Below are 25,396 nucleotides of genomic sequence, written 5' to 3' on the forward strand. Positions count from 1 at the left end.
AATCTTCACTGACGACGGCCTCAGCATAAAAAGGCCGGTTCGCTCCTAAGTTCCCGTTCATTTTGGTTAACGTTAGGGCTGAATTCCCGTAAAACATGTGGGATACCGCGCAGGTCCAGCAATAAAGGCGAGTTTAATAACTTTTTGTTTGCCAACGCGGCGAGGCGAGGCGAGGCCACCGGTGGACGATCTCATCGGTACTTGAAATTCCTTTTTTTTCAACGAGGAAAAAGTGAGACGGCAGGGGAACGGGGCGATGTAATTTGAGTCTCGATGTTTGACCAATTCTCGAACAACGGACAAAGTACTATAATAACGCGGAAAGAAGATCGACCGTCTTCCTTCCCTTCGAAGAAGCCACGGTGCGAGCATAGACTATGAAGCGGTATTAAATTGATACAGTGACTTATTTTTATTTGCCCGGGAAAACTTCGCCGCCGAATTAATTCAAATCTATGGCTCCGCCCTGTGCGTATTATAAAAGTTCTTCCACGAGCAAACTCACCCGGACGCGCACCCTTCGCTGCTTCTCCCGCTCGTCCTCCTCTTACTCCTCTTTCGATCCTCGGTCCCTCTTCAGTCCCCTCTCCCTCCCGCGCGTCTGTCCCATCTGTACCCGTGCACCGTACGCGTAAACACGCGCGCGAGGGTGCCTCATAAAGTCGGACTTTTTGTATTCACGCGCGTACGTGACTGCAACTTTCAACACACTCGTAGAAGGCAGGGGGGGGGGGTTAAGTATGTACGAGGTTTTCCCGGGACGTTTCTTGCACGCATCAGAACGCAACTTTTTCATAAACGTGCTCGCGCGTCGAGAAAGCACGGTTTCATTTATTTATTCAACCATTCCCGTTTCTACCCGACGAAACCGAACCAAATCGAGTCAATCGTTTAATGTTTAATGAACAAAAGCGCGGATTTCCCGCAGGGAGCAGGAAAGTTGGACGAATTGCTAGATTTCCGAGCAGCAGGGATAAGTTTTTCCTCGAGAAATATTCTCCCCATCGTAGAGGCGAGCCAGAACGGAAACGGATGTAAAGATACCGCCCTCGAATACCGGATGGCTTCGGTCGAAAAAAAGAAAAGGAGAAGCCTCGTTGGAAATACAATCACGCAGAGTAGTAGTAGCGCTCGACCGAGGGTAACGAGCAGCAACGATTTATACGATCGGGAAAGATATACTATTAACGAAGATACGACCGCATAATTTTCTCGATGAAGTATGTGCGTTTCTCGAATTTAGAACGCCGACTCGACTGCGTAAAAACAATTTGTCCTTCGTCGGTAACGATATTCGTGTCTCGAAATTCGTCGAGGATCCTCTTCCTGGTTTTTCCTCTCCGATACGGGTAAACGACAGCGAGATATATGGCGCGAACTGTCGGCTGTTCGCTCCGCACCGTTTAGAGTTCAGAGCATTATTTTCCCACGAAAGAATCTACGCCATGCGACTGGCGTCACCTGAATTTATTTTCATATGCGAAAAACTGTACCTAGCAGGAATATAGACCGCGCGCACACGGATTTCCGCAGGTCGAGGCTCGATTAATCGATTAATAAAGTCCGGCTGCAGAGATAACAGAGAGGCCGATCCGGGCTCGAATCGTAAATACATACCGATACTGCGAGATGTTCGAGGCTTGAAAAATATAGCGTCACTACGCAACGTGTAAGCTATATTTTTTTACTAGCCCGAATCCGAAAAGGCCATGAGATATTAAAGCAAATTCATGAAAACGAGCGTGTGTACCTTCTGTCCAGCGATCGAAGCGAAAGGACTTTCGAATTCGAGAACCAATTTGAGCGTTATTGAAACCGCTATAGCTGGCGTGCCTGTCAGAATATTCGAACAAAGTACAAAGCAAACATAATATCGCGCCGATCGAATTGAGCCCACTAGTGTCCGCGGAGCTAATTAAGAAATGCGATAAAGATTCACGGCCGAGCCTGAGACAAGCACCCACTCGAGGCAAAAAATGCGTAACGCGGATGGGTCGCGGTGGCAGAGAGCTGGTCGGAGACACCTTTCGCCCCTTGAAAAATCATTAACGCGGCATGTGCAAGCAGCAGCAGCAGCAGCAGCAGGCACTGCAGCCAGGAGGCTGGAGGGCGGTACGCGACATCTTTCGTCTTTTGGTATTCGTGTCTCGGATCCTTGGAGGACCCTCGGCGCCTTTGAAAGCGAAGTCTCGGCCGGGCATATTGCGGATGCCGTCGAGTATTTATGGTACTTGGGGCATTATTTGTGCGTGGAGGGGTCCGTTATAGGGACGTTGAGTGCATCGCTAATATTGGCATACACTACCGGCGCTTGGCTGAGCACAATTGGAGCGTTGTGTAAGTACAGACTGCAGCCTCATCAATTACGCGTTCAATTAGCAGAACCTGGACCCCCTTCGTCGGAAGTAGGGTGGAGAGAAAGGAGGGACCGTATGACCCAATCCAGTCGCGAAAATCCGTAAGCGTACCCTCGTACCTACTGTAAACGCGATCGTCTCCGATCGATTATCTCGGTACGGTGCAAGACGCTTTCAGCTCTCCTCAAACTCCTCTACCCGTTGGATTTTCACGACGAGCCAATCCAACAGCTTCCGATCCCACGAAATGAGAAAAATAGAGCACGCGCGAACCGAGGTAAATACCAACCGATAATAACCATGGAAGGTACAATAGAAAGAGCAAGAAAAATATTGAGTTGCCGGAAAGATTAACCTCTTCTAAACTCATAAAGCATCGTGCTCCTTCTGAACGCTCATGCCCCACTCTTGATCCGCGTTCAATTTATTATTCTTTCTCCGTGCGGGAGTTCGTATCCCCTTGCACGACTCGGAAATACGCCCATTCATCGTAGACCGTCGAGGGAAGAAACGTTCATGAGTTTATTCGCGCTGTGTCCCGGTGGCTTAAAAATCAAAGGCATACCTAATCCCAAGATCGCGGGGCAACATCGATTACCTACCGTTCTCATTAACCGTGCCCGACTCGGAATGAAAGCAGTCATTTCCGGGCTGGCTGTGCATTTTTGAAAAACCGCGCATCTGGCACGGCCGAACCGGTAATCCGAGAATATTAACCGGGGCCATCGGTAACAATATCCGCGTAGTCGCGGCAATGACTAACTGATCAAACACACCCGGACTACCCTAGACCGCGGCTTCGAGTTTCGAGCTTGCAGCTTCGGACGAGGAGGATATTCTCGAGTCGCGTCGCCCCTCGGTAATATCGGCCGATATAACCGTCTACATACACACGTAAAAACTTCTCCTCTCTTTCCCTGCCGAGTTCCATATTGGTCACGAACCGATCGTACGTGTGCACGCGAGAGACCGCGCGCGTTCTACCTGTCCCACGAAAATTGCCAATATTGGACGAGCCTCGGTCGCGTTTATTATCGCGAGAGACCGAAACCGAAAGTAATTCTTGATATATTGGCCACAGTGTTTCCCCGGTGTCGTGACTCCGATCGGACATTTAATCGCAATTAGTAGAGGATCGTTGCCTCTCTGCCACCGCACCGCATTTCCCGGATGTAGATAGTGGCTTTTTTGGCCCCTGGCGATTTAAACCTGTCTCCTACATGAACCCACATTTTCATTCTTTCTACGCATCGTTTTCCGATATTTTCCTTTGCATTCTTTAGCACCAATTACTGCAATTATTTAAAATTGCGACAAATATTTTACGGCAACTATTTATCTCTCTGTGAGATAGCAAACCAGAGGAAGACATTCTGATCTGCTACCCTTTCCCACTGTCCGAGAGGGACAGGCACAAAAAGTGCAACCTGAAATACCGAGGGCTGGCTTTCTGGAATTTTTATTATTGGTTCCTCCGTGCCTTTGTTACTTTCATTGAAAAGAAGACACGCAGAAAAAAAATACAACCTCGTTGCTTCTAGGGATGAATAGCTACGCATGCACTCCCGGTTCCATCCCCGACCATTTTTTTTTTGTTCGGCTTTCACAAGCGCAACGGTAACCGATAATTTTAATAAAAGTTTGCAGTAAATTGAGTCAAAGGAACCGAACGGACTCCCCGATTCGCGAATTAATGCTGTACCACGGTTATTACGTGCGTGCATGTGCGCGTTGGCCAACTCGAATGCTTTTGAAAAAAACAGAATGAAAATTCCGTCAGCAGCAAGATTGATTTCCAGCGTGCATCACGTGTATGGGACGAATCGTGCCCGAGCAACAAGCCCGTTTACACGAATTTGTCCAGCTCGGTAAAATATGTATGTCTCGCGTGCGACGCTTGATTCCCCTCTTTTGCCATACCGGACGATTTCCACGGTCCACCGGAGCGTTCATCGTATGTACAATTCCAAAAGCGTTTTCCGCTCGGCTTCGTACTTTATCCTCGTAAACCCGAGTTTTCATACAAGACCGTTCCGGGTAATCGTACGAAAGCTTTAAAAGGCAGACCCGCTAGCTTCTACCGTCTTCCGTGTCTCTGGAGAAGCTCCATTCGCGGAACAGTAAATAACGAATAATATAATTTCCTATCGCTATCGCGAGGCGATCGAGGAACAATTCCTTCGAGTTGAACGTGTAACACCGCTTCGATGGGGACTCCGATTGTTTCCCCAAGTCTGAAGTAGCAACAGGTCCCGCGATCGGTATTTAGGAAATAAATATCCCGCGAGCAGACTCGAGACAGTCTCTAATGAATTATTAAAATTTCCACCGCTCCTCGGCTGAATATAATATTCGGCTGAGTGAAATCCTGTTTAAACACGGATGTACATCTATACGTTTACGTACAACGTTTTCTGTAGAAACTGAGTAACGAAATATTCGACTCATTCTTTTTCCACGATATTCTCGGCGCAGAGAGAATAAAGCTGTTGGCGAGGAACGAAGATTCGTTTTCTCGACGCATTTAGTCGGATCCAGATTGTCGACGGGACGGGTACGGCACGACCGGAACATCGCGCATCGTTGTAAATAACTGCTCGAGCACTCAGGTGCACCGCGCGCTGTGTTGGAAGACGCGGTAAGAGTGGTTGAACGTGGTGAAAAAGCGGGACGCGTTATTTTTCGCGTTCGTATCGCGCGTTGTTGTTGCTCGGTACGATGGAAAAATCGTGTTACCGCGTGTACAAGCTAGGAATTTACACGAGGTGGCAAATAAAATGAAATGTGTATTACACTTAAAAAGGTAAACATGTTTTACGCATGCCGCGGCCCGGTTCTTTGCCAGGCGCGGCTCGGAAATATGGAAATGAATAAACAGCGATATACATACAATGGCGCCGCGCTGTGGGCACGCAAGAAGGAAAGGGCGAAGCTTCGCGCCCGGCCATTTCGGTAAGGAGACATTATAACCAGAAGAAAACAACGTTATAAATTAAACGAGAATTTGAAATTTAAACGAGTCCCGGACTGTTTGAATGCCCGCGCGAAAGAAATCGTGCCGCGATGGAAATACGTGTGCTCTAGTTAGTTTCAACGGGCGACCGCATCCGTGAAAAACAGCTTATTCGAATGTGCGACACAATCGATGCAGCGCTGAATCGTACTTATACGCGCTTACCATTAAACTCGGAACGAATTCCATCTCTATTCTATTCGTTCTTAAATCTCGTATCAAATTCAAAGAACTTGTTCTATCGCACCGAGAACAGACGTCGTTCGTAACCCAATTACAACTATTCAGACGGTTACAATTGGACGAAATCGAAGTACATCGAGGGTGCCGTACGGTTACGATGCTCCGATTCTCTCGAATCGCAAAGTGGAGCTCGAATTAGTTCGCGAGCGAAGCCGAGGCAGAGCCAACAAGTGGTTGTGTCTCTAGTTAACTTGCGGAGTCGTTGTCGAAGATAGTTCGAAAAGACACGCTGTCAGTGGGTTAGGTTCGATGGAACGACGAACGCGACTACGGTTCGGGGATTCAGTTTAGAATTTAGAGTATCGATCAAGAGTCGAGTCGGCCGCGGGCCGAAATGGGACGTGCACCGCAACATAAATCTTCCTTTCTAACGGACTTTGCGAATTGTAATATCAATATCTGGCCACTCACCTGTTGCGGTCGGGCCTCGTTCACGGTTGCCGCACTCATGTTTTGCCTCGTTAAGAGCGCCGTGGTTCCACTTCGAGATCAGCCCGAAATTCCATCGAGCTGCGATTCGATGTGATACGAACGGTTGTCGTTTAACTTCTCAGTGACGATGTCAGGAAAATCATGGAACGCCCAGCTCGTTTGTGTTTGTATAGAACGAGGAAGCCTGAAATAGAAGAGCGACGCGTAAATCTTGAACGTTTGCCGTTATTACGGGTGTGTTTTGAAGCGAAAACAGTCGTTTTTCGGACGAAGCCACGTACGCAGAGGGAGAGAACGTCCCTGGACGGGAGACACCGGGACACGGGTGAAAGGAATTTGAACAAACTCTAATTACCAAGCACTATAATTTTCCGTTGAAAGTGGCGGAGCGAAAAATATGCTTCATATTTCGCTTTGCCGCCTCGGTGGCCGTTCTGCATTAACCCACGCGAACATGAACGCGCGCATAATTCTCTCAAAATGTGGCGCACACAAGTTGCCTCTGTCTCGCGACAGTAGAGAAAGGGTCAGGAAGGAAGCAGATAATTTTGAATGAATTGAAGCTCCACAACGAGCGCTCGGCCCCGCGAGCCACCGACACGGATACGCGCGTACTTACACGTGTACACGTCTACCCGCACACTCGCTTCTGTCCAACCTGCCGCCTCGAGGAAAATTACGGATGCGCGTAGCAAAATATAGAAGTGGAACACAAAAGGGGCGGCCTGCATTTAATTATCGTGCGACTGTTGCGAGGCGAGACAAAAAGAGAAAAATCCAACTATGATTCAGTCTATTGGTCGAAGATTCGATTTCAGAAAATCTCTAAACCATGAACGTACAAGGCGTGAAACAGTGATTAACATTCAGTCGCGTCTGAACGCATTAGCCTGGAAACACGTCAGTTCGAGTTATGTCACGACTCGAGGACGTAACTGAACCAAAAGACAGATACGAACGTCTTTGGTGGCGATACACGTTTTGGTCTGTCTTCGATTGAGCGAAAAATTCTCTCGTCGATAGAACCAGGACGGAGGCACACAGGTTTTTTAAGATCAGGCAATCTTCGCGTTGTACCATGAAATTACGCAATTGGTTTAGGACAGCCAGTTTCTGCCGTTCATTCGGCAAGGATTATCCCTCTCAACCATCGGCCGAGGCGTTACACTTATCCAACCGTTTCCGAGAAAGGACGAACCCAGTAAAACGAGATTAAAAGAAACTGTACTTGAAAGTCTTGTATCCGCGATGCTATTTTAAAACCTCTCCTCGAATCACGCCTCTTTCGATAACGATTCGAGCGTGTTTCGAAGGAAACTGTGGCCAAATACTGTATCTATAATATACATATATCTACGTCTGACAACGACATTTTTCTTTCTTTCTTTCTTTCTGTCTACGCCGACGAAACGGAAGAAAATTTTCTAGCAAAGGGGAGCCGGTGTGCGACTCCACTTGGATTTCTTTGAACGAGCAGGAAGAACGGAAGGAAGAATTGTTTGAGTGTACAACCGGGGCCAGGTTAAATATTTAGAAGAGACTTAACATTGTAACTTGCCGGCGACGTTACGAAAACTAGCAGTAGTGTTTGTAAAAACTGCTAGAAAACCGGCCACCTTTTTTTAATGTTATTAATTGTCATAAATGAATAAACGAGCGAATTATTATTATTGCTCGCGGGCTCTGAACGAGTTCCGATACAGTGAGGAATATGTATTTTGTAATACGCTAGCCACCATAGAAAAATAGAAAACGTTTATACAATGACCACGTCGCGTCCGTGATGTCTCTGTTTCTTTTCCCCCTCGGCTGTCTGGAATACCTGGTTTTTCACTGTTTTTGTAAAACAAGTGGGAAAGAAATTCGCATGCTAGGATAACAAAAGCAGGCAACGATAACGCGCACGTCCCGTGTCGCGTTTCATAACATAAGTACGTGGCCTTAAAATGTGATGGAATCAAATAATAGTACGTTTTCATCTCATTAACGTGTTACTTTACCGATGCGAACGCATCATTGCGTCGCAAGCATTGCCTTACGCACTCTATTTCATTATTCGATCTTAATTAATTAACCCGTGTTCGCGATACGGCAAGAAATGAAGGTCCGTATATAATGCGACCCGTCACGCGACCGAACGAATTTCTATGAAGCTTCAATCTGACACACGTTAAAAAGAGACGTTTAATCATTGGCAATCACCGAAACGCGAATATATAATTTGAAACGATATTATTTTTACTTCGTATCCCACCGTGAAACTGGGAAATCTGTCAACGGGGGAGTTGACTGGACGCAATGATTTAATCGATTCGTGATACTCCGTGATTTCGTTTAGTTAGAATCAGCGACGAAATCGATCGAAACGCTATTTTCACGATCGATATTTGGAAAATGTTCATTTTCATTGCATGTTGCGTACACCGCGTGGCTCTTTCAAACGCCGAATAACAATCCTTTTAGTGAGAAAACCGAATTGCGTTGATAAACACGTCCCGCGTCCCTGTATACGTAAACTATCGACCGCGGCTTCTATGAACGCCGCGTCCTATATGCAAACCTCATCGATGAATTCGTCTCTTTATCCTGGAAAAATGGGTCAACGATATTTTTTTTACCAGCTTTATTTTGTTTATTCTTTTCAATTCTGCTTGTTTGCCGCTGTTAGCCGGTAAAAAAGTCTACGCCATTGAATAGACTTGTTAGGCAAACAAAAGTATTTCCTTGCCTTGTGCCATGTGGTTCCATATCTATTATATTGTACTTGTATTCATACTGTATGCGCGCGTAACCATCGCGAGAGCTTCTGTTTCGAATGGAACGATCTCTTATAACGGTGGAACATGTGAAATAGCGAGTATGACTAGCACTTATGCCAGAAACGTAGCCAGAAGAGCCAATAAAACCGGCTCTATGGACTTCGTCACCAGCTGGCAGCGGTGTTTACGCCTACGCGTCCCATAAGACTTCGAACATTGCGTCGAGTCATCAGAAACAGAATGTGTTGTCTATCCAGACGCGGCGTCGCTCCGTAAAAAACAATCGCTTGATAATGTCACGGATAATCTATCTAGTCCGTCCCCCTGTGCACTATATATATCCGTAGGGAATAACGGTCTGATAATAGGAAATCGATTCGCTGCTTTACGGAAGGAACTGACCAACCGTCTTCCTCGTATCTTCTTGTTTGTCACGATCAAGCCGATGTATTAAGTACAAACGACTGCGGGCGAAGGTTTTTTGCCTTTTCATCCCTTCGAGCAAACGTAATATGTACACCGGTCTAGCGACGTACAAACGTAGAAAAATATTTTGCACGGAGTCGTCGTTCGTATTCGGTTTTTTGGTTTTCGCAGGGCGCGCCGAAGTTACAATCCTAAGCACTAGCCGACTCCGCTGGTTGTAAAATCTTTTACGTGCACCGGGACATTGCCACCGATTGGATACGATAAATCGCTCGGCAGGTCGTTACAATGATTCCAACGATAAGCAATAACCGCGGCGATAAATCGCACCCTTGCAGTATACTAACTCTCTCTCGAATGAGAGAGAGAGAGAGCAAGAGAGGGAGAGAAATGAAGGGTACTGGTTCTGAACGTTTTCTCGCTCGCACTCTCTCTTTCTCTCTCGAGAGAGTAAACTGCGAATGGTGGGATACTATGAAATTAGCTGACTTTTTCATTTCCAAGATGAGTGAACGACTCGATCGAGTTCTTCCGGAAAGTTGATAGGAAAAATCAAGATGTCATATAAATTTGAAGGGGATTCATATCGTTCGAATTTATCAGAGTCACGACAGCGCGCGCCTTAGCAATCAAAGAGGCGAAGGTAAAATGCAGCCTGAAAGCCGATTATCCAATCTCCGGGGTGCGTTCCCTGATCGCAATTTTCTCGTAGACGGAGAACGCACCGGGTCCGATCATTACGCTTTATTAATGCTACTATGTCCGCGCGAGTCCCGAGCAACGACCGAGCTGAATCACGGACAAAACCTTAGCGGTCTGTTCTATCTATTCGATACACCGAAGTCAATTAATTTCTTAGGGTGCGCTCTTCATTCCGTGCCGCTCGCCATTATCCCCCTTCTCCCCGTACCCCGGGAATCCGGCTAACTAAGCGAAAATTTGCAACGTCACGCGTTGACGATCCACGAGCGTTCAAAGTCATCTCACGCTCCTAACGAAGCAAATTTTACACCGATTAGATAACGAGTTTTCCAAAGGCCGCGACGTAAAGAGACAGGTACAGGCAACGAACCGAAGGGATTAATCTTTAGTAGTCATTTAGCGCGGAAGTTAGACGAAGTCGAGCGTCCTCGGGCCGTTGCAACTCGGCCTGGACAAACCGAGTTACCCTAAGCTAACAGTAATTCAATCGCATTCAATGGCGGTTACGATGTCGCCGCTGCGAGATTAAAATTCAAGTTGAACTTAACGTCTGCCCGTACTCTTCGAAATTACGGATATCACGTTTGAAAAATCTCACACGCTCAATTTGTCTTTCGGACCGTGCAGAACTTTCTGCAAGAATCTAGGCTAGAGCGAAAACCCGGTGACCTAGTGCGCCCATCGCGCAAACAAATCAGGAGCGAGTTGGCTCCCCGGCCTTGGGGCAACTTCTCTTCGAGGTCTCGACGCCCTTTTCTCGTTCTCGGGACCAGAGGAGGACCGTAATTAGTCCCAGCGTAAATCCCGCCCAGGGCATTCGTCTACCGCCCGTCGGAGCTAGCCTTATCGTTCGCTCGCACTCCGTCAGATCCGCGAGCCGACTTTAAGGGCGCGAAAAAGCATCGGAGGAGACCACCCTAGGAAAGTATCAACGAACGATTTGCGGTGGGGACGAGGATCGAGAGCCAGTCGGAGGGGTGCGCTGCATTTGGGGTCGAGAATAAGGGTGCCACGGGATGGGACGACTAAAGTGATTGCTAAAAGGGGTCAGAGGGAAAATGGTCTACATTGGTTTCATAGAGCGAGCGTGATGGATGACGTTAGATCGATATTACTTCTTGCCACGAGGAGTGGATGTATCTAAAGTACCCTCGATATTTCGGAAACGGTGACGCGACGTACTTCTATGTATGTATACGAGGAACCCGGAATACCGGACATTTTCCATGCCGGACACACGTAAGCGCTCAGACGAGTTCGCGAACTACTCCGTTATTACAGCAGGTCTTATGGTCGGTAGACGTCGGCCAAGAATTCGTAATACCGCGTCCAGCTGTTCGCGTTCGTTTGGCTGATGGAACACTCAGCCCGAGGCCCAGCCCGGATAAGCGCACGATTTTCTCGGCCAAGGATAATTGTCGCGAGAATGGAATTCCTCCGCGCAAGAAATCCCGGGTAATGAGTTATATAATTTCGAGCCGAGCCACGTGCACGACGCTCGATCTTCCGTCTCCCTTTTGCGGCGAACGCTCGCGGTTCTGCGTGCACCATGGCAACTCTGTCTTTTCCTGTTCCGTTCTTTCTCGTTGCGAGATTGCCACAGGACTTTTAATCCTGGAATCTATTAACCGTGGGGTGAGACGTTTTTGGAAAAAATAACCGATCTCGAGGGATTGTCGCGCGGTGCAGACTGGAAGTATCGAGGCACGTGACAAAGTTCCATCGCCGTGGGACACTTCGAAGACGGCGGAGCGCCGCTACGCAATATAAAGTTACTCGAAATTACATCTGCATATTATTTCAATTTTGTAGATTGTTTAACTGCAGTAACACCCCGGATACGAGAGGGGGGGCACGGAACTCCCGGCAAAGTTTTCTTAGGATAATCTCTCGTAGGTACCGTACGTCGCGTTGCGCTACCCTCCACCAACGCGCCACCCATCGACCCTCCCTTCCGCGGCCAACTTGCCGCATCTCATTGACTGTGTCGGAAGGAATTTGTTGATCCCGCTTCCTTCCACCGCTCCGCTCCTCGTCTCCGTCGCTGTCTGAAATTAATTTAGTGGCTGCCACCGCCGCGAGGGGACGAACAGAGACGGAACCGAAAGCTCAACGAGCCGCGAAGCGAATAAATAAATGGCGATCGACGGGCCGCGTCGATGCAACTCCGTTACGATCGTCGAAACTGCGTTGAAAAAAACCGTGAGAAGAGAAGAGGAATGTCAGCAGTTTGCGCCGGAATTACGTTCGATGGCCGCCAACAAACACGGCAGTGCACCGAAAAACAAGTCCGCGGGTATAAATCATCGGAAGTTTACGTTAGAAAGCATGATTGAAAAAAACTCGAGTTCCCGTTGATAAAATTCGAATCGCGGCGGGCAATAAAAGTAACGACTGAGGCAGAACTCCCATGGTTCGTTGAATATTCGCTCATTACGATCCTCGGTGATCGAACGTTCTATTCCCTGCTTTTTAATCGAAAAACTTTTTCTACAGTTCGATCGCTACGCATGGATACGAACAGTCGTACAGCCGGTTATTTTTTCACTCGGGATATCGTTTCGATACGATGTGAACCACCCCTTCGTAAACGGAGCCGTGAGACATTATTTCGTGAAACCGCCGCGCCTCCGAAAACGAAAACCGGAGCCAATATAGCCCGACCGATCTTCAATTTCAATTTACAGGAACGTAGGTAAGTACACACTTATCAGGGCGTGTCGGTCTGACGTTTGACGGAATGGAAGTACTTCCGAGATTAATTCCCGCGCCTCTCGGCATTTTGATCGCGCGGGATACGATGGCGAAATAACTTCGAACACCTCCCCCCCGTCCCTCGATCGCGCCATCTCCTTCGAGGAATACGAAGGCGGATAGAGAAAGGGAAAAAACGAGGAAAAGAAGAGAAAGGAGGCGAAGGGGTGGGCAGCGTGTCGTTTGTATCAATTTAGCCGAGCTACCCTCACGCCCACCGACTTACCTCAGATTTAATCTAATGCCGCGTCGAGAAGGGTAATTCATTAAACAAAGATGCCCACCTACTCGCCTACCTACCGGACTCGCCCCAAGAGACCGCCGGAGATCCTCGCGATTCCCCGAAACATAAATAATCGAAACCCGCCGAAAAAGTGCGTGATATCTGCGTGGGATAGATTTGAAACAACCTCCAGTTCAGCTTGCTGCGACGTCCACGACTCCCTCGTTCTTTAAAAAATTCTGTACCTTCAGAGACTTGGACGAATGAGAATATAAATAAATAAAGACGCTGCGAGAGCCTTCTGATGGAGGGAGTCCTTAATTTTGAGTAACGCTCGTTCAGGAGACCTCCTGTTGCCTCGATAAAAACTATGTAGGTCTCTCTTCAATTAAAACTTGTTACGAGCAACAGTGTTGTTTATTTTGGATTAACCCAGCTTCGAAAGAAGTTATCCTATCCGAAGACGCCCACGTTAACCAGTTCCCCTATAGTTGCGTCGCCTACCTTAATCAGAGTAATCCAATTCGTTGGAAATTTTTTTAGAACGATCTACGTACCGAGAAAAGAAAATCCGGTTGATTAATTCCACGGGAAAACGAAATCGCACGGAGGCAACGATATTATGGACGTCCGCGATATTTATAACATCCGCGAGCAGGGGTGGAGCCGCGCGTTCTGTTGGTTTTTATCGCTCGTACGTACTGATAATATCGGTGGTTCGAGGATTATCCTGTATAGGTTCCGGGTATTATCCGACGGTTTCCGTCCGACTCGTTTTTTCAAGGGCTTCGCTTCTTCGGGCACGTTACGATATATCGAACGGTGGAAAAAAATTTTGATACACTCCTCTCCCGTGCGAATGGGTGGGAAAATATTTCCTCTCGATATTTGGCCGCAATCCGGAATTGGTAGAGAACCAAGAGGGAAGGAGAAGTTTGGCTCCGAGATAAGAACGATTCACGTCCGTAAACGTTTTTCGAGAATTGGAAACGCGTACGTGAGAACGAAAAGTTTTGAAAACGAGCGGCACTAAATCGCGAATCGCATATCTCAACTCCCGCTGCGATCGTGAATCATTCATTTATCTAAGCGAATTAGAAAACTTTAATCACCCGATGCCCGCAAGAACGAAATACTACATGCATATTCGTTGTCACGTCGCGCCGCCGTCGCGCCGTTCGAAAACTCTGCTTGTAGATCACGTTAAAGTTCTTGCATGTTCCAGCAGCGGACGAGGGTGAATGAGAAACTTATATTTATCTGCCTTCACATAAATGCCGGAAAATCTTTTCAATTCGGAGAACGCAGCTTTGGACTTGGTGGCGAAAACGGTTACCGACCTAAGATAATAGCTGGATTTTGTACCGTCGTCGTTCGGATTCGGGCTTAATTTCGTATTTGCTTTAATTTTAATTTCATTCGGGCAGCCAGCCATTCCTACAAAGGCAGCCAGCCACTCTCGGCTAAAGAGAGCGAGCGAGCGAACGAGCCAGCCAGTAACGCGCAGTGGTCGTCGACGAGGGCTCCGGGCAATTATGATAATATCTTGATCCGATAATGGGACACGGTCTTATTCTTTACGAATTGTCGCGGGGTGGCCGTCGAGGGGCGGAAGGGTGAAGCGCGGGGTGGTAGCAGCGGTGCCGATTTCACGCTCGAGAACTTCGGGAATGGAGCCGGCAAAGAGGAATTAAGATCTCGCGGAGGCCCTCGTTCCGACAATGCAAAGAACCTCGGCTGCTCGGAGCGAGAGAGCGAGCACGGATCGAAATAAGATGGATCGTGGCTGAAGAAGGAGCGGAGGAAGCGCGCGAGGGTCGAGCGAGACGAGAGCGCGAGGGGGTGACAAAGGGTGAAGGGAAAAAATGAAGAGGAATAGGAGGTAGATCGAGGAGCGAAGGAACGGGCTGGACCGAAAGTGCCAGAGGGGGTCGGGAATCGAGAATCGAGAAGACGGTGGAGGTACGAACAGAAGCAAAGGGTCAGGCGGGACATTATACGCGTATACGTACACGCTTTTACAGCACCGTCGTCGGTTCTTTGTTTATGTTCCCAGGACAACCAACGGGGACGGACCGTTTGACATGTCGCCGCTCGGAAAGATGTTAAAGGACAAAAGGGGTAGGTAGAAGGCCGTAGGCCGTGGGGTAAAAACCAGCACGACGCGACGACTCCCGTTTCCATCGAGCCGGGTCTCGCGGTCATTGAAAACGCGTTGGAACGCGGCCCTCAAGCTGCTGGCTCGTACGCGCCTAAGTGCCATATCATTATGCGTCCGAATAATACACCCTCCCGAAGTGTTGTTGGGATAAGTAGCTTCCTACGTTTCACGGAACGACCTACGTGGTCGATTTTTCGGTTCGCCCGCGAAACAGGAACCACCGCGAAGACGGCGGTATTCGTTTTGAGAAAGAAATACGGTAACGTGCCGATGTAATTCGAATCGATGTAACGATCGAACTTGTTCGGGCTTCGAATCGCGAATCAGACGGCTCCCGTAAATAATAATTAGAAATTACTGTCACTCCCGACGTACATCGAAATCTACCCTTCCGTTCACCTCGTCCCTTCGCCAAGACGGAAATATCTTCCGTCGAATAACTCCGAAAAACGTGTCCTCTCCTCTGACACTTCATTACATCGAAATAATTAATTTCTATCCGGTAACGAGCTGGATAGCGATCGTTAATGTCCGTGACACTTGTAATATAGCTTGTTAATAATATCCGTATCGGTTCACTCTAACCGTATCTTAAACTGACGTCGGATGTACAGCTTTCACCCTTTGAATATTTCACTCCTTGAACTTCGTTCTCGGGCCGTCTACCTTACAGGGACAAGACGCAACTAGGGGCGTTTTAAAAATTGACTTCGATCGTTTGCGTTTGAGCGCTTTTCCATTTAAGGACGTTCACACCTTCCTTTACTCACTTTCACCCCTTTCCCACCCTTCTTGATATATTCACCGAACTAAAGGTCCGATCGATATCTCGTTTATCGGAGCCCCGCGCCTGATCTTAAGAAATTGTTAATTTATGCATGATTCTCCACTACGATGGGAGTCACCGGTTTCAAATCGTTTTTTAAATACGATCTAAACCGATTTACGGTATCGCAACGAGTTATCTCGACATTTAGCTAAATACAAACCCGTGTAGTTTGACAAAGTGCGAATTCCACGAATCCATTCTCTCGACCCAATTCCAGCAGGGTTTGCATAACGAGTATATATTCCCGGTTGAACAGGCTCCACCACTCGTCGTTAATGGAACTCTTTCCACGCTTTCTATCTTGGCAGATTCAATTTAGGTTTTTTTCAGATTAGTAAATCCGTGAAAAACAGACGCGACGGCGGTTGAAATCTGAATGCGGTACACCGCGCGGCGCGTTCTTATTAAGCGGACGAAATGAGAATGTCCGTTTCGAAAATCGGTTGGTTTCCGCAGCGCCCCGGCTTCTTCCGGCAAATTGCTGCCTCGACGGAGTCGAACGTTTAAACGGGTTGACGAGTCGCGACGCGTTGGTTCAACTCGTTACTACCGAAACGTGTTCTGAAAATCCCGGCAAAGAACGTTACAAAATAGCAGAGAGCCAGCGCGGCGCGACGCGGCACCGCGGTTAAATACCAGTAATTAAAACGCCGAGGTTTCGCGTAGCTCTGTCCCATTTATTTGATATTTGTTTGCAGCGCGAAGCGAGTAGTTAGCACTCGTCGCTCGTTTCCCAACCGTCGCCGAGCGGATGAAATAGCTCTCTGTTCGTACGTAACTGCGCGACAATACGTCCTTATGTAACCGCGCACCGGCACAACGACTCCGTAGGATAGAGGCCGCCGTTCCGTGTGTCACGCATCGGTGTGGCCTCCTTCTTTCCCTTTGCACGGTGCACAGGGTGCATTTGCATCCGCGTTCGCGCTTCGGGGATTGACACGACGTTTAAAAACAATTGGAACCAACCGCGCGATTTTTCACCGACCCGACGCCCTACTTGCGGTCTACCGATCCGCGACTACCGGAGAATTTTCGTCCGTCGAGCATTCGTAGACGCGGAGCGCGAGGAGAAAGACAAACGGATTGAACGAACCGGGAACGAGACAACGAACGAGCAAAGAAAACCGCGAGAGCGCCGTTCGTTCCGCAGCTGTTGCCAAGGCCCGTGTGTTACGAGTGCGCACAGTTTGTTCATTCTCCGCGCGGGTTCTACCGTCACCGCTGCCACAATAGGACAGGAGAGGGTGGCTCTAATGAAAGGAGTTTATTAGGACGCCCGACGGACGAGGAATGAGACTGTAACCGTGCGGCGAAGGGTGCAAGGGTGGATTTGCATCCCTTATGCGTAATTTCGCTTCGATATTAGATTAGTCGGTCCTGCGTTATCCGCGCCTCGGAATTACGACGTAGCGCTGCGCTGATTAGGGGACCGCCGCGCGCGTTCTCCAGCCTCTTTCTCCCTCGATTCCCAGACATCTCCCACTCCCACCCTCATTCCCGTGGTTGTCTCGCGCGAGAACTACGGGCCTCCTTTGCGTCGCGCCGTCCTTTTAACTTACCGGTCGAAATAAAAGCTGACGATAGGCCATTGTCTCGAAATTAGCCGGCTGGATGTCGTGCATCAGCACGGCGGCGGAGATCTGGTTCTTTTCAAACCGAAGTTGCAGCCGAAGAGAATCGATGACCGCGATTGTTTCGGTTGTCGTCGCTTCGGTTTTTATTCGACCCGTTGTTCCGTGCGGAGAATCGACCAACACGCGGCCATCGCCCGGTTCCGATAACAGCAGCTGCGTAACCTATCCCCCGTATTTCATTAGACCCGAAGGTCCCTGACCACTGGAGATACGTAAAGACAAAATTGTTTACTCCCGTTGAATTTTATCAATCTCATTCTCACTAGACGATCGTTCCGACTTAAAACGAGACGCGTAGATCTTGGAGAATTTTAGAACGCGGCCGTTTCGCTGGGCCAAAGTGTTCCATCGACTCCGCGTTTATGGCACCGTTTATACGCGAAACATATATTCCCGGCATTCTTATGTCAGTCGTTATAAAGTTGAACGGTGTCGTTGAAAAGGTTTTAGAGCGGTTGGTTATGAGGACGATCGGCTGGTAATGGTGCAGTCGGAGTGACCTACGCGCGTAGACACGCCCGTCATCGAAGAGAACGAAGAATTTTATCAAAACGTCGAAAGACGAACCACAGGTTCTCTCGCCAACCCGGGGGTAACTCGTCGAAATTGTTGCACGTTTCCTCCGTACCGATTCCTTCCAATAAAGTTACACGCGTTACGGGCGTTGGCGGCGGCGGCGGCGGCGTCGTCTCGTTCGCCAACGTATTCGAGATGTATCTCCGGCGTACGTGCCTCGGAATCGTAAACTATTTTTCATCGCGTCCCCCGTCTCGCTCTTTTTGTTTCGATCCGTTTAAATGTTTACTCACGCGATCCTCCAAACTACGATAAACAAATACGACAATTTCAGGGGAATGATATTTAGAGACAGTCACGGATGACGGAAAAGATTGACGCGGAAAATCTGTTCGAGTAAATGATAACGAAGGGTTATCGGTCGACTTAACCGTGAGCCGGTGGGTACGCGGAATTACGGGTCACGCGTATGCCGAAACGCGCTCTGAATATTCAAAGTGATTCAACGTTTCCTGACCGAAGCGCTGTTTCGATCCCCGTTGATCGACGATGAGGGAAAAAATTGTTTGCCATACGCGACCGGGCACCTTGATTTTCCACCGTTAAACGCGTCGACGATACCATTAACGAGATCACCGATGGTTGTACAATATAATATCGTTCAAGTATCCATATTCTAAGCTCGAATCGCGAAGAATGAAATTATTAATAATCCGGCAGCATCTTTTGTCCTCTTCTCAATCATTCGCGGGCGGAACGTGTATGCCTGCCCCGAGGCTGATAATTTATTTAAGGTTCACGAAACACAAGCTACCGTTTGCGCGACGTGTTGTAGATACAAATTCGTAGAGACTGGAGACAAGTGTCACGGTAGAATGTAAGATTGTTTGGAATAGCTACGGGCTACGTATACAGAAACCGTCTTAAGTGGTTTCCACGCGGCATTACATAGCTCCGAGTGGTTACCAACCTTTTGAAGAGAACGCAACTTGTCACCATTTCTTAACACGAAATTCTCAAACAACACATGTACGAACTAAACCATACAGTATGCAGTTCATCTTTCAAATGCCCGGATATATATCTGAACACTATATTGTATGACGATTCATATCTCCGCGGACTCAATTTAAGTAATATCCTCGGAGTAGATCAGTCTACTATAGATAATTGCGAGCTGTATCGAAAGGACTCTTTCAGGAAAGTTTCTATCTATCGAATCCCTAACCCAATACGGGACAAAAGACTTTGCCGAGCTCCGTTTCGTTTGTTCAAGGCAGCAGAGCGCTTACTACCGCATCGTTGAACCACGGTGGGTAGTAGGTACTCCACGTTCTTCGACGTTGTTGATCCTCATTGTCGTGTGCTGCCGGGGTACGATCAATTGAAAGAGCTCGCAGCGTTGAATGTCCACCGATATCAAGTTTCCGGTTAAACGTGTCGTTCAGGTTGCGCTGCGCCGGTCCACTGGTTGAAAGAGGAGGGTCCGGTCGCATTGAAATCAGATCAGATCATAGAACTTCCACATGCAGTTGCATTCGACGCGTGTACGCGACAAATTAACAATCTAGAATGGACACGTAAAAAACAGGGGCTTTCGTTCAGTCCCGAAACGTCGTTCGATGATTTCTTTCGTTCCCTCGTACATCGCCGGGAATAAATATTCTGGGAGCAGCGAATAACTTTCGTTTCAATTAAAAGAAGGAAGACGAAGAAACACGAATAGATTCGATCAGTGCGAGAAATCGATTTGAATCGAACGGATCGGGCCGCCGAGAACGACCGGTAAAAAAGGGTCTCGTTCCTTCGATCTGACTTGCATCAATTGGATTCGAGCACGAGGAATAAAAAATCGCACGCGCGAATCGATTCGCAGGTTTTGTTCTTCCTTGCTGCGAGCCAATTTTAACGAGAGGCCGAAGCCTTTATGCGCTGCGTTGAAACATAACGTTTTTGTGCGAAATCGCGATAAGAATCGATTCGGAAAATGTTCTCGATTAGTTTTAGTTAGGTACTTGCCATTACGAAGGAAAATGAAATTACCTACGCGCGGAGCTAGACTAAATTGTGGCGAAGTGGCTCGAAATTTGATTGAATTCGATGGAAGTTTAAGCGATAGAGCTGAAGGAGATCGAGAATCGATCGATGTTCCGAATTCACGCGTCAATCTTCTTAAACGGGAATAGGTTCTCGCGGGTAAGCGGTTGTCTCATTTGCGGGATCCGGTATTATGGTTCGTTTCGCCCGTGTACCGCGGAAAATGCCGTTGAAACGCGGTTATTTCAAAGCGTGCTGCGCCTTCTGCGGCGGCAACCAGCAAGCAACGCAACGCGGCAGAAGCTTCTTTTATTCTCGAAAAACTTTTTCGCTCGTGCATCTCTCGCGTACTTACGGTACACGACGCTGCTCGCTGTAAAATTTTACTACCGCGTCTCTTCTTCTCCCGCCACTCCTCTACATAAAAACAATTGCGACGGCATGTAGCCGGGGTATGATAACCATTAATCCTCCCACGCGTGCGGCTCCCGCCTGTGTAAACTCGAAAGAAATACACGCGCTGCGTACACACGACCGTTTCATCCGTCCGCAGTCTAGACGGAACTGAGCCGAAATCGCGTTTCGAATGTTTTACGGGACTTCCTCTCTCCTGCCCTCATCCCCCGGCTCTGATATTTCAATCATAAACATAAGAAAATACACCGGGCGACCGTACAATGTATTTTTGTTAATCCCGAAAAAGTTAAAGGAAGCAGCTGCATTGGAAGAGTTTCTGACTCACTTTGATATACCGATAGAAAAAATAAATAAACTCTCTCATTCATTTTTATTCTCTCAATCGCCTGGTCTCAAGTCTCTCAATTTAGACGCTCGGTCTATTCACATGCCTTTATGGTTTTGATAAATTCTAAATACAAAATGTTCCAATATTGCGAGGCAGTCGCGCGAACAGATTGCCAATTATTTTCGCATGGTTGGTTACTTTCTCGTCTTCTCTTTACTTTCGTCAATCGTTTGCCACGCTTGTTGGATACGATAAAGAAAAATAATTGACAAATACTAACGATAAGATACGATTCTCTGCACCCTGGAGCGCGACAAACAGGAGACTCCACTGTCCCAGAACTGGGTTATATTTTCTGTGTTTCGCGCGAGAAAAGATGGAAGACCGCACCAGGTGTTCGCGGTGTCGGCGGGATGTTTATTTTATACACTCTTCCGTTCGTGTCGGTGACAAACTTGTTTGACAAGGAGGAAGGTGCGCGTTCCCGGATTTTCGATAGTACGTATACGCCACGGTTGAAATACCGTTGGCAGCCCGGAAAAATCCAATGTAAATCAAATCGTCGTAAAGCACGCGCCGTTGTCCGTCGACGCATTATAGCGGCGAGCACAGTGACAACGTTCCAACGGCAAATATTTCTGAACGTCATAGATCGACGTCGCTATACGGCCCGCTAAAAGCGATTCGAAGAGCGTCGGGACTCGCGACGCCTCGCGTCGATATGTTCTCGCAAATGTTTTTCGGACATTCCTGCACCCGTCTTTTTTTTTTAAAAAAAAGACCGTATACCATCCGGTCCGGCCGATAGAACGCGTCCCACGTAGAGATATTTATACTAGGTATTCGTTATTTTAACGAACACGAGGCGAAGGTCGCCGAATTGTATTTGTACACGTTTTTTGTATAAACAGGCAGCTTGCCGCGAACTACGAAATTGCCAATATTTGTCATTTGCATAGTAGCCCATCACAGAACTAATGAACGCGCGTAATTATCGCGATTATGTGTACCTAATATCATGGTTCGGTCAGTTTCAATAGCGAGGTCAATTAGTACATAATTGGAAACGTTAATAGATACGTAGTTTCGAAATTTAATACTCATGGAAAATTGCGATTGCTATTCGAAAAACGGGTACTGCTAATTATACGATTTAACGCATCGTTTAAAATCGTTTCGCCGAGACACAAGCGAAGGAGCGCCGCTTCGAGGGTGCTTCGAACTTTCTTACGATCGCCAATGATTCTGCGAGAATCGCTAAAAGATTGCAGAATCATGGAGTTAAATACATTCGTTGTAGCATACCGGGTGAAGATTTAAATTCTAACCATCTCGAGGAACTCTAAAAAGAGTCGCAAAAGAAGAAGCTTTTTACTCCCGTATTAAATCGCTGCATAAGCGAAGTGAAATATTAAATTGAGGATCGATACGTACGAGGTTTTCGAGGCGATTGGAATAACGAAACTAATCGAGCCACCCCGTGAGCGATGTGTCAGGAGAATCGATACACGGGACGAAGAGTCTTGTTGGCGAAGTGCTCGAGAATTCAACGAGCGACGGTAACTATGTGACGTTACCAGAAAAGCTCGTAGCTTTTAATAACATCGTCTCCCATTGACACGAGTATCGAGGCGGCCGGTTTTGTTTGCGAACGAAAAAGGGCTTTCAGAGAAGCATTCGACGCGAGTATTTATGGGGCGGCCTCCTCTCTCTTGTCCACGGAGCCACGAGCCACTCGAGAAAGCCACGAGGAATCATCGAGGAGTAGCTGCAACGGCGGCGTGGCAGCTCTTTGACCCTCGCCTCGCCTCGCCTCGCTCGTTTAACCCCTAGGCAATTAATCCCTTTTGCTCGATTAAACTCTTATTCTAGCCTTAATTAAAACTTCTTTTTCGCCGTCATTCCCGGCCGATCCGATCCACTCCGATAGCCGCTCCGCCCAGAAGGTTGCGCGCTACTCACGCGACTCACCCTCTTTTAAATGGATACTGAATCTACCGCTAATTGATTTTCGAAATCGGAAAGGGGGCAAGTTTGCCGCGAACAACCAGCGTGTATATGTAGGTACGGTCTCGATTTCTTCACGAACGACGATTCGTTGTAAGTAAATTCAAAGAAGGGTAAATGCGAACACGGGACGTAAATAAGATAAGCGTAAGGTAAACAGACGAAGGCGCGCACGCTATCTAGTCCGAACAAGTGTTTTCGGTGCCCTTTCTTCCTTCCGTAGAACACCTGTCCGTTCAAACGACGAGCATCGACGGAGACCTGTTTCTAGCAAACGTCTGAGTTTATGGCTTCCCACAGTTGACTTTACCCTGGCTGTTTCCCATCCGAAAGGAAACTTTCTTCGACCTCCCGCGTACTTCTCCCATCTCGGTTATAACGACCCTATCCGAGGCTCCTAACGGTTTTAATTACGACTGTTCATTGGGCGTGATCTTCCCGTCGCCCTCGGCTAACTAATTGTAAGAAGTATTAATTGCGTTTCGAGAGATCGTCTCACGATATCCGTTCAATTTTCGCTGATTCGTATCGGTCTTATTATGTCTGTTGCGTAATAGATATCAGCTGGATTAACCGTTCATCCGATGGATCTTCGTTAATTATCATAAAATAATATGCAAGTGTCCTGGGACCGAGTCGAAGTCGGGGACTGCTCGACGCATATTTAAGAACTACAATTCCACGCAGCACACGATACCGTCCAACATATTTTTCGGTTCGCTATGCATCAATTAAGATGGTGATCGATCACTCCCAAGGAACTCTCTCGTCTCGAATAGACGAATCTGTAAGTTCGCGTAGGAGTTTCAATGATCCCCGTTTGAGATCTCTAATCAGAACGCGAGAACGCAACGCAGCCTAATCTTCGCTCCTTTCGTGGCCGCTTATCGCATAAAACGAGTCGTGGATCGCGAGCGGATTCCCCGAAATTCAATTCACCGCGACAGGAGGAACGTAATACAAATCATCCTGGATCATCATCGATCAAGTCGAAAGTCTCTCCGATGGGTGGACAAGAATGAATCAGCGAGGCCTATTCAGAGCGGAGCGTATCGAGAACTCGATCCTGCGGAGTCAGTTCGTCGTGTAACACACAAATCGAACATCTCGATAGCCCGCGAGGATCGCCTATAAATTATGAATACGTATACGCTCGTGTCCGTGTCCGACGACCCTCCCTATCCTTCTTTTCTTTGCCGGTTTCGAGCCGGCCAACCGCGTAGAAAGAAACAGAAAACCGTGTCGAACGAGCGGCCACTTAAAAATTGATCGAAACCTTTTTACGATCAGTCCTCGGCCGAGGAGTAGTGCTCTGAATATCGTGTAACCGTAGATCGATATGCGATAGAGAAACGAAGAGAGACGAGAGACCGGTTTGCAGTTCGGGCCAGCTTCTTGCAAACTGCAAGCTACGATCCGAATCCCTTTCTTTACCTCCTCGCAATACGTCCCAGACGAATCGATTTAATAATAACACTACAAATAATTTCGTAAACAGGCAAACGTTCACACTAAATGCAAAATATAATAGTACACCTTCCTATACAAGGGCGGACTATAATAATAAACCATCTCGTACCGTTGCAAATTTCGAATATTGTACACGGTAAAACAAAAAATTCTAATCGTTTTGAACATGTTTCGATACCTTCAAAGTCTTGATTCGTATCGAATCTTGAAAGCATTGTAAGTTCTGATAAATATTCCCCCTGAGTTTTCAAGTGTTATCATGTACCAACGTTTTCAAGACATGCAAGACTTGGGACAGATCAAAGCTTTTAAGACCAAAAACCGATCAACATACTCAACAGTCAAGACTTCAAGAAGTTTTAGATATTAAATCATGTTGGAAGCGATTCGAATCTTCACTGGCTTGAAAAGTTTCGAATCATTTCAGAGGTTGAATTCAAAAGTTCATCGCTATCGCCAATCACTCTAGACGTATAGAATGTAAAGAACAATTGAATATTCTGTAGTAATAGCTAATCTATGTAAATGGGTGTCACTGGCAAACACAGCAACGGATAGTATGTATTGCACTTTTAACGAGGCGAACACATTGACATTGATAAATACGGTGACATTGTCACAAAATAAAACGTAAAAAGGCAGCCATTTTGTACAAGTATTGTTCTACTTACGTATTCGGTTGATAGCTCAGGGTGGTCGTCCAGTTCGGGATAATATTTCGTCGCCGTGGACCGTGGACGTGGAAGTGTAAGGTGTCTCGATGAAGGCCCAGAACAGGCGAGGAGCGAGAGAGAAACACGAGTCGCGCGTGGGTTCGACGGGCTGGACACTTTCGCTTCGACGAGTAAGATAAAGACGCTGCGTGTGCACACGAGTTCGTCCTTTTCTACACGCAGTTGTCGTGTTCTCTGTAAGGGATCGAGCGTTGGTTAAAGAGAAATGCGCACAAGCGAGAAAAAGAAAAACGTACCACCGGTGAAGAGAACGCAGGAAACATGTCGTGGCGTCTTCCTCTCACTATGGGGAGTAGAGAAGCGCGTGCTCCCTGAATGCCGGCTCTCCCGTGTATGAGTGCTGCCGCCAGGTGG

General features: G+C 47.6%; 1 protein-coding gene across 6 annotated transcripts in view; it reads right to left on the reverse strand.

The window, feature by feature from the left end:
- The window catches only part of LOC108622924 (zinc finger C4H2 domain-containing protein), a 161,500-nt gene extending 136,141 nt beyond the window's left edge, over positions 1 to 25,359 (reverse strand). For all 6 annotated transcript variants that reach the window (XM_018021066.2, XM_026811859.1, XM_026811858.1 and 3 more), the window contains exons 1-3: positions 25,279 to 25,359; positions 24,980 to 25,216; positions 6,025 to 6,229 (exon numbers count right to left, since the gene is read on the reverse strand). The gene's annotated coding sequence lies outside the window, so the exon portion shown is untranslated. The remainder of the gene's footprint in view (positions 1 to 6,024; positions 6,230 to 24,979; positions 25,217 to 25,278) is intronic.
- Positions 25,360 to 25,396: the final 37 nt, after the last annotated feature.

The sequence above is a fragment of the Ceratina calcarata genome, unplaced genomic scaffold (genome assembly GCF_001652005.2).
Source record: "Ceratina calcarata isolate Rehan_Ccalc_2016 unplaced genomic scaffold, ASM165200v1 scaffold25, whole genome shotgun sequence".
NCBI classification, from domain to species: Eukaryota; Metazoa; Arthropoda; class Insecta; order Hymenoptera; family Apidae; genus Ceratina; species Ceratina calcarata.